Here is a 10187-nt window from a genome sequence, read left to right as displayed (position 1 = left end):
CCAACATTGGCATGGTAGTATTTTAATTTCTCTTTTAAAATATAATAGTTTGTCTACTTTGTGACATTAAACTGTAAACCGATTTGTAAAATAACGAGACCTGTTTTAAAGAATGCTTTATGTATTTATCTTTTCTGAGAGACTTTTTTGGCCAACTTTTAATATGAGTTATTTAATGTTAAAGTATGGAAAAGAAGCCATGCTGGTTCATTAGGCTTATTGACTACTTGCACATGACAGATCTAATAGCTCAGTGGGTAAAGCATAGGTTTACTGGTCAGTAGGTCCCCACATGGTTGTGGGTTCAAGCCCCCACATTGGCATGGTAGTATTTTTATTTCTCTTTTAAAATGTAATAGTTTGTCTAATTTGTAACAATAAACTGTAAATCGATTTGTTGAATAACGAGACCTGTTTTAAAGAATGCTTTATGTATTCATCTTTTCTGAGAGACTTTTTTGGCCAACTTTTAATATGAGTTATATAATGTTAAAGTATGGAAAAGAAGCCATGCTGGTTCATTAGGCTTATTGACTACTTGCACATGACACATCTGATAGCTCAGTGGGTAAAGCATATTTTTACTGGTCAGGAGGTCCCCACAAGATTGTGGGTTCAAGCCCCAACATTGGCATGGTAGTATTTTTATTTCTCTTTTGAAATTTAATAGTTTGTCTAATTTGTAACATTAAACCGTAAATCGATTTGTTGAATAATGAGACCTGTTTTGAAGAATGCTTTATGTATTCATCTTTTCTGAGAGACTTTTTTGGCCAACTTTTAATATTAGTTATATAATCTTAAAGTATAGAAAAGAAGCCATGCTGGTTCATTAGGCTTATTGACTACTTGCACATGACACATTTGATAGCTCAGTGGGTAAAGCATAGGTTTACTGTTCAGTAGCTCCCCACATGGTTGTGGGTTCAAGCCCAAACATTGGCATGGTCGTATTTTTATTTCTCTTTTAAAATTTAATAGTTTGTCTAATTTGTAACATTAAACTGTAAATCGATTTGTTGAATAACGAGACCTGTTTTAAAGAATGCTTTATGTATTTATCTTTTCTGAGAGACTTTTTTGGCCAACTTTTAATATGAGTTATATAATGTTAAAGTATGGAAAAGAAGCCATGCTGGTTCATTAGGCTTATTGACTACTTGCACATGACAGATCTGATAGCTCAGTGGGTAAAGCATAGGTTTACTGGTCAGTAGGTCCCCACATGGTCGTGGGTTCAAGCCCCAACATTGGCATGGTACTATTTTAATTTCTCTTTTAAAATATAATAGTTTGTCTACTTTGTGACATTAAACTGTAAACCGATTTGTTAAATAACGAGACCTGTTTTAAAGAATGCTTTATGTATTCATCTTTTCTGAGAGACTTTTTTGGCCAACTTTTAATATTAGTTATATAATGTTAAAGTATGGAATAGAAGCCATGCTGGTTCATTAGGCTTATTGACTACTTGCACATGACACATCTGATAGCTCAGGGGGGAAAGCATATTTTAACTGGTCAGGAGGTCCCCACAAGGTTGTGGGTTCAAGCCCCAACATTGGCATGGTAGTATTTTTATTTCTCTTTTGAAATTTAATAGTTTGTCTAATTTGTAACATTAAACCGTAAATCGATTTGTTGAATAATGAGACCTGTTTTAAAGAATGCTTTATGTATTTGTCTTTTCTGAAAGACTGTTTTGGCCAACTTTTAATGAGTCACATAGTGTTGAAGTATTGAAAAGAAGCCATGCTGGTTCATTAGGCGTATTGACTGCTTGCACAAGACAGATCTTATAGCTCAGTGGGTAAAGCATAGGCTTACTGGTCAGTAGGTCTCCACAAGGTTGTGGGTTCAAGCCCCAAGATTGGCATGGCAGTATTTTTATTTCTCTTTTAAAATTTAATAGTTTGTCTAATTTGTAACATTTAACTGTAAATCGATTTGTTGAATAACGAGACCTGTTTTAAAGAATGCTTTATGTATTTGTCTTTTCTGAAAGACTTTTTTGGCCAACTTTTAATATGAGTTATATAATGTTAAAGTATGGAAAAGAAGCCATGCTGGTTCATTAGGCTTATTGACTACTTGCACAAAACAGATCTGATAGCTCAGTGGGTAAAGCATAGGTTTACTGGTCAGTAGGTCCACACAAGGTTGTGGGTTCAAGCCCCAACATTGGAATGGTAGTATTTTTATTTCTCTTTTAAAATTTAATAGTTTGTCTAATTTGTAACATTAAACTGTAAATCGATTTGTTGAATAACGAGACCTGTTTTAAAGAATGCTTTATGTATTCATCTTTTCTGAGAGACTTTTTTGGCCAACTTTTAATATTAGTTATATAATGTTAAAGTATGGAAAAGAAGCCATGCTGGTTCATTAGGCTTATTGACTACTTGCACATGACACATCTGATAGCTCAGTGGGTAAAGCATAGGTTTACTGGTCAGTAGGTCCCCACATGGTTGTGGGTTCAAGCCCCAACATTGGCATGGTTGTATTTTTATTTCTCTTTTAAAATATAATAGTTTGTCTACTTTGTGACATTAAACTGTAAACCGATTTGTTAAATAACGAGACCTGTTTTAAAGAATGCTTTATGTATTCATCTTTTCTGAGAGACTTTTTTGGCCAACTTTTAATATTAGTTATGTAATGTTAAAGTATGGAAAAGAAGCCATGCTGGTTCATTAGGCTTATTGACTACTTGCACATGACACATCTGATAGCTCATTGGGTAAAGCATAGGTTTACTGGTCAGTGGGTCCACACATGGTTGTGGGTTCAAGCCCCAACATTGGCATGGTAGTATTATTATTTCTCTTTTAAAATATAATATTTTGTCTAATTTGTAACATTAAACTGTAAACTGATTTGGTAATTAACGAGACCTGTTTAAAAGATTGCTTTATGTACTTGTCTTTTTTTAAAGTCTTTTTTGGCCAACTTTTAATATGAGTTACATAGTGTTAAAGTATGGAAAAGAAGCCATGCTGGTTCATTAGGCTTATTGACTGTTTGCACAAGATTGATTTGATAGCTCAGTGGGTAAAGCATAGGTTTTCTGGTCAGTAGGTCCCCGCAAGGTTGTGGGTTCAAGCCCCAACATTGGCATGGTAGTATTTTTATTTCTCTTTTAAAATTTAATAGTTTGTCTAATTTGTAACATTAAACTGTAAATCGATTTGTTGAATAACGAGACCTGTTTTAAAGAATGCTTTATGTATTTATCTTTTCTGAGAGACTTTTTTGGCCAACTTTTAATATGAGTTATATAATGTTAAAGTATTGAAAAGAAGCCATGCTGGTTCATTAGGCTTATTGACTACTTGCACATGACAGATCTGATAGCTCAGTGGGTAAAGCATAGGTTTACTGGTCAGTAGTTCCCCACATGGTTGTGGGTTCAAGCCCCAACATTGGCATGGTAGTATTTTAATTTCTCTTTTAAAATATAATAGTTTGTCTACTTTGTGACATTAAACTGTAAACCGATTTGTTAAATAACGAGACCTGTTTTAAAGAATTTTTTATGTATTTATCTTTTCTGAGAGACTTTTTTGGCCAACTTTTAATATGAGTTATTTAATGTTAAAGTATGGAAAAGAAGCCATGCTGGTTCATTAGGCTTATTGACTACTTGCACATGACAGATCTAATAGCTCAGTGGGTAAAGCATAGGTTTACTGGTCAGTAGGTCCCCACATGGTTGTGGGTTCAAGCCCCCACATTGGCATGGTAGTATTTTTATTTCTCTTTTAAAATTTAATAGTTTGTCTAATTTGTAACATTAAACTGAAAATCGATTTGTTGAATAACGAGACCTGTTTTAAAGAATGCTTTATGTATTTGTCTTTTCTGAGAGACTTTTTTGGCCAACTTTTAATGAGTTATATAATGTTAAAGTATAAAAAAGAAGCCATGCTGGTTCATTAGGCTTATTGACTACTTGCGTATGACACATCTGATAGCTCAGTGGGTAAAGCATAGGTTTACTGGTCAGTAGCTCCCCACATGGTTGTGGGTTCAAGCCCAAACATTGGCATGGTAGTATTTTTATTTCTCTTTTAAAATGTAATAGTTTGTCTAATTTGTAACATTAAACTGTAAACCGATTTGTTAAATAACGAGACCTGTTTTAAAGAATGCTTTATGTATTTATCTTTTCTGAGAGACTTTTTTGGCCAACTTTTAATATGAGTTATTTAATGTTAAAGTATGGAAAAGAAGCCATGCTGGTTCATTAGGCTTATTGACTACTTGCACATGACACATCTGATAGCTCAGTGGGTAAAGCATAGGTTTACTGGTCAGTAGGTCCCCACATGGTTGTGGGTTCAAGCCCCAACATTGGCATGGTAGTACTTTTATTTCTCTTTTAAAATGTAATAGTTTGTCTAATTTGTAACATTAAGCTTTAAATCGATTTGTTGAATAACGAGACCTGTTTTAAAGAATGCTTTATGTATTCATCTTTTCTGAGAGACTTTTTTGGCCAACTTTTAATATGAGTTATATAATGTTAAAGTATGGAAAAGAAGCCATGCTGGTTCATTAGGCTTATTGACTACTTGCACATGACACATCTGATAGCTCAGTGGGTAAAGTCAAGTCAAGTCAAGTCAAGTTTATTTGTATAGCGCTTTTCACAACAGACATTGTCTCAAAGCAGCTTTACAGAAAACAACAGTGAAGGTGAATGGTGTGCGTTTGTCCCTGATGAGCAGCCGTGGCGACAGTGGCAAGGAAAAACTCCCTTAGATGATATGAGGAAGAAACCTTGAGAGGAACCAGACTCAAAGGGGAACCCATCCTCATATGGGTGACATCAAAAGTTTGGTCATAAATCTTTCAACAATACAGAACAATTTGTGATCATCATAGATCCAGCATCAGCTTCTCCATGCCAGGGCCTTTAAACACTCGGCATCTACTTCTCCATGATCATCCATAGGTCCATAATCTTCACGAGGTGGGACGTGACTGGAGCTGGCCAAACCTCAGGATGCCTCGGGATGGGGAGAGAAAGAGAAGCAGTGGAGAGGAATTAGCGTAGCTGCTGTTCATGATATTAACAGCACAAGTTGATAATGTGCATGTGATCAGATGTTCTGGAGCACAAGGTTGTGATGTGATGTGTGTGATGTGTGTTATGTGTAGGCTTTGCTAAAAAGATATGTTTTTAATCTGCACTTAAACTGGGAGAGTGTATCTGAACCCCGAACACTGTCAGGAACACTATTCCAGAGTTTAGGAGCTAAATGTGAAAATGCTCTACCGCCTTTAGTGGACTTTGCTATTCTAGGAACTACTAGAAGCCCAGAGTTTTGAGATCTCAGGGAGCGTGACGGATTGTAGCGTGTTAAGAGACTGGATAGATACATGGGAGCCAAACCATTTAGTGCTTTATAAGTGAGTAGCAGTAGTTTGTAGTCTATTCGAAACTTAATAGGAAGCCAGTGTAGGGACGATAAGATTGGGGTTATATGATCGTATTTTCTTGACCTAGTAAGAACTCTTGCTGCTGCATTCTGAACTAACTGAAGCTTGTTTATTAATGATGCAGGACATCCACCTAGTAATGCATTACAGTAGTCTATTCTAGAGGTCATAAACGCATGGACGAGCTTCTCTGCATCAGATATAGATAACATATTTCTTAGCTTAGAAATATTTCTAAGGTGAAAGAAGGCTGTTTTTGTAACTTGATTGATGTGATTTTTAAAAGATAAGTTGCTGTCTAAAATAACTCCCAGGTCTTTTACCGTTGAACTAGTAGTTACAGAACAACCGTCTAAATGCAGGCTGAGATGCTGGAGCTTCTGTGTACTATTTTTTGGGCCGATGAGCAAAATCTCCGTTTTATCAGAATTTAATAGCAGAAAGTTATGGGTCATCCAATCTCTTATTTCTTCAACACACTCAGTTATGCGAGCTAATTGAGCTGTATCGCCTGGTTTGGATGAAATATATAGCTGGGTATCATCAGCATAACAATGGAAGCTAATTCCATGCCTTCTAATAATATTTCCTAATGGAAGCATGTATATTGTAAAAAGCAGGGGTCCCAGAACTGACCCTTGTGGCACGCCATAATTTACTAGCATTATCCTGGATAGCTCTCCATTTAAATCTACGAAATGGTAACGATTGGACAGGTAGGATTTAAACCAGCTTAATGCCTGTCCCTGAATACCGATGTAATTCTGTAAGCGATCGAGGAGAAGATCATGATCTATAGTGTCGAACGCAGCACTAAGATCTAGTAAAACTAATAGGGAGATGTAGCCTTGGTCTGAAGCTAAAAACAGGTCGTTAGTGATTTTAACTAGAGCAGTTTCTGTGCTATGATGGGGCCTAAAACCTGACTGAAACTCTTCAAAGATATTGTTCTCCTGCAAGTGGTTACATAGCTGGGCAGCGACAATCTTTTCTAAAATCTTAGACATAAATGGGAGATTTGAAATTGGTCTGTAATTCGATAGCGTGTTTGGATCCAGATTAGGTTTTTTAATGAGGGGCTTAATAACTGCTAACTTGAGGGATTTAGGGACATGACCTAACGATAGTGAGGAGTTAATAATATTTAAAAGAGGCTCACCAGCTGTATATAACACTTCCTTCAGTAGTTTAGTGGGAATTGGATCTAACTGACATGTTGTTGATTTAGCTTTCATAATAGCATCATACAGCTCTTCCTGTCCTATACATGTAAAACAGTGTAGTTGTGGGGTTGTAAGTACGATTGTGTCGGGAGATGCTGTCAGAGGTTGAACTGCCACAATTGTTTTTCTAATGTTATCTATTTTTTCAGTGAAGAAATTCATAAAGTCTTCACTACTAAACTGTGATGGAACACATTTTTCAGATCCCTGATTTGTTGTTAATTTAGCGACTGTACTGAAAAGGAACCTGGGGTTGTTTTTGTTATTTTCTATGAGTTTGCTCAGGTGTTTAGCTCTAGCAGCTTTTAGCGCCTGTCTGTAGCTAAGCATACTGTCTTTATACGCAATTCTAAATACCTCCAATTTAGTTTTCCTCCATTTTCTCTCCAGATTACGTGCTGTTCTCTTTAGGGCATGCGTATGACTATTATACCAAGGTGCAGGTGCTTGTTCTCGAACCTTTTTTAACCGGATGGGGGCAACAGTGTCTAAAGTGCTAGTGAGGATAAGGTCTATGTTGTTTGCCATCTCATCAAGATGATCAGCAGTTATGGGTTTAATATGAAACTGAGATAAATCAGGCAGGTTATTTATGAATCTGTCCTTAGTGGTTGGAATAATAGTCCTACCAAGTCGATACCGTGGTGAAACACGGTTAATCTGCTCTACCGGTAGTGTGTACAGTAGGAGATAATGGTCTGTGATGTCATCATTCTGAGGTAAAATATTTATATCAGTGACGTCTGCTCCGTGGGATATTATTAAGTCTAGTGTGTGGTTAAAACGGTGGGTTGGTCTGGTGACGTTTTGTTTAACTCCAAAAGAGTTTAGTAAATCGACAAATGATAATCCTAGGGCATCGTTTTCATCATCTACATGAATATTAAAATCTCCTACAAGCAGCACTTTATCAAAGCTGATCAGGAGGTCTGAGAGAAAACAAGCAAACTCATGAAGAAAATCAGCGTAGGGTCCTGGGGGTCTGTACACGGTGACCAGAGCGAGTTTTCTATGCATCTCTGAAAGTGCAATTTTAAGAACGAGCACTTCAAATGATTTAAAGCTGAATCCTAATCTCTGACTAACATTAAGAGAAGCACTATAAATGGTTCCTACACCCCCCCCACGACCAGTCTGACGGGGCTCATGCTTATAAACATATCCTGACGGTGTCGACTCGTTTAGACCCATATAATCACCTGGTTTAATCCAGGTCTCAGTGAGACAGATTGCTGAGAGATTATTCTCTGTGATCATCTCATTTACAATCAGTGCTTTGGGTGCAAGTGATCTAATGTTTAAAAGACCGAACTTTAGAACTTTGTTGTGTTTGTTTATCTGGCATTTTTCAGTTTTAACTGCAATAAGATTATTTCTGGATCTTGTGTATGTAATTCTTGGTTTTACTACACGAGGAATAGATACGGTTTCTATAAACTGGGCTGTGTGTGAACTTGTAACTATTTGATCTGTAGTATGCGTGTTCTTATAGTTGAAGATTTCTTGATGTCTTACCAGTCAGATGGTGTGTAGTATCCTAGAGATGTTATCTGATAGCACTGCTGCTCCAACTCTGCTGGGGTGCAGGCCATCAGGGCGGAAGAACCTAGGACGCTCCCAGAAACAGTTCCAGTTATTAACAAAGAGAAGTTTATGTTCTCGACACCATGACTGTAACCATTCATTTAGTGCTAAAAGTCTACTAAACTTCTCAGCCCCTCGCTGGTAAGTGGGAAGAGGTCCTGACACAATGATCCTCGTTGTGGGTGATGTGCTGCGTACCGTCTCCACCAGGATCCTGAAGTCCCTCTTTAAGATCTCCGTTTGCCGCAGCCTGGTGTCGTTTGATCCGGCATGGAGAACAACCGCTCCGAAGTTCTCGTTCAGGATCGCGGGTACCTGCGCAGCAACATCCAGAACACGAGCACCAGGAAAACAGCGAGTGTGCACCTTACCTTTAGCTCGGGTAGCGCGGACATGCCGGACGATGGAATCTCCAAGAATAACAGTGTCGTGTTCCGTCTCGCGGAGGGGGACGAAGCGGTTCTCGGTCGAGATCTCGAAGGCCGGTGGTGGAGGTGGAGACGTCCTCGATCGGGGCTTGGCTTGTCTCTTCCGCCGCGGTCGCATCCAGGGTCCATGTTGCACCGGTGCCGGAGTTGTAGGTGCGCTAGGCCTGGGCATAGAAGCACGCGGAGTTGATGTGCTGGGAGCGTTAGGTTCAACCCGGGAGTTTACCTGGGATGAGTGCGCGTCCGCCCGGGATGTTTCCAGCGCCGCTTTCCGCTCTCGCAGCCAGGCATGCTTTACATGCAGCTCGCGAATCTGTTTCTCCAATGCCTCCATCTCCAACGCCACCGTTTGCAACTCGAACGAGTCCTCACCTGTGCTCGAATGCAGACAAACAACCGGCATAGTGCTTATCGTCACGAACAGATTTATTATACAGAGATGTGAGTGAGAGAAAATAAATATAAACAACACTAGTTATAGTCGAGTTAACTAACTACAGGCACAAGTCAGGAAGACAAAAACAATTAAGGATTATTAAAAGAGGAAAAATGGATGGATAGATAGCAAAGTTTGTTTGAAAGACGCCGAGAGAGATACAAACACGTAACTCGCGGCAAACAAGTCAAACACAGGAAGCTATGTAAAGCATAGGTTTACTGTTCAGTAGCTCCCCACATGGTTGTGGGTTCAAGCCCAAACATTGGCATGGTAGTATTTTTATTTCTCTTTTAAAATTTAATACTTTGTCTAATTTGTAACATTAAACTGTAAATCGATTTGTTGAACAACGAGACCTGTTTTAAAGAATGCTTTATGTATTTATCTTTTCTGAGAGACTTTTTTGGCCAACTTTTAATATGAGTTATATAATGTTAAAGTATGGAAAAGAAGCCATGCTGGTTCATTAGGCTTATTGACTACTTGCACATGACAGATCTGATAGCTCAGTGGGTAAAGCATAGGTTTACTGGTCAGTAGGTCCCCACATGGTCGTGGGTTCAAGCCCCAACATTGGCATGGTAGTATTTTTATTTCTCTTTTAAAATATAATATTTTGTCTAATTTGTAACATTAAACTGTAAACCGATTTGGTAATTAACGAGACCTGTTTAAAAGATTGCTTTATGTATTTGTCTTTTTTTAAAGTCTTTTTTGGCCAACTTTTAATATGAGTTACATAGTGTTAAAGTATGGAAAAGAAGCCATGCTGGTTCATTAGGCTTATTGACTGCTTGCACAAGACAGATCTGATAGCTCAGTGGGTAATGCATAGGTTTTCTGGTAAGTAGGTCCCCGCAAGGTTGTGGGTTCAAGCCCCAACATTGGCATGGTAGTATTTTTATTTCTCTTTTAAAATTTAATAGTTTGTCTAATTTGTAACATTAAACTGTAAATCGATTTGTTGAATAACGAGACCTGTTTTAAAGAATGCTTTATGTATTTATCTTTCCTGAGAGACTTTTTTGGCCAACTTTTAATATGAGTTATATAATGTTAAAGTAT

Source organism: Silurus aristotelis (assembly GCF_946808225.1).
Source record: "Silurus aristotelis genome assembly, chromosome: 7".
Classification (NCBI taxonomy): Eukaryota; Metazoa; Chordata; class Actinopteri; order Siluriformes; family Siluridae; genus Silurus; species Silurus aristotelis.
This window is presented reverse-complemented; position numbering follows the sequence as displayed.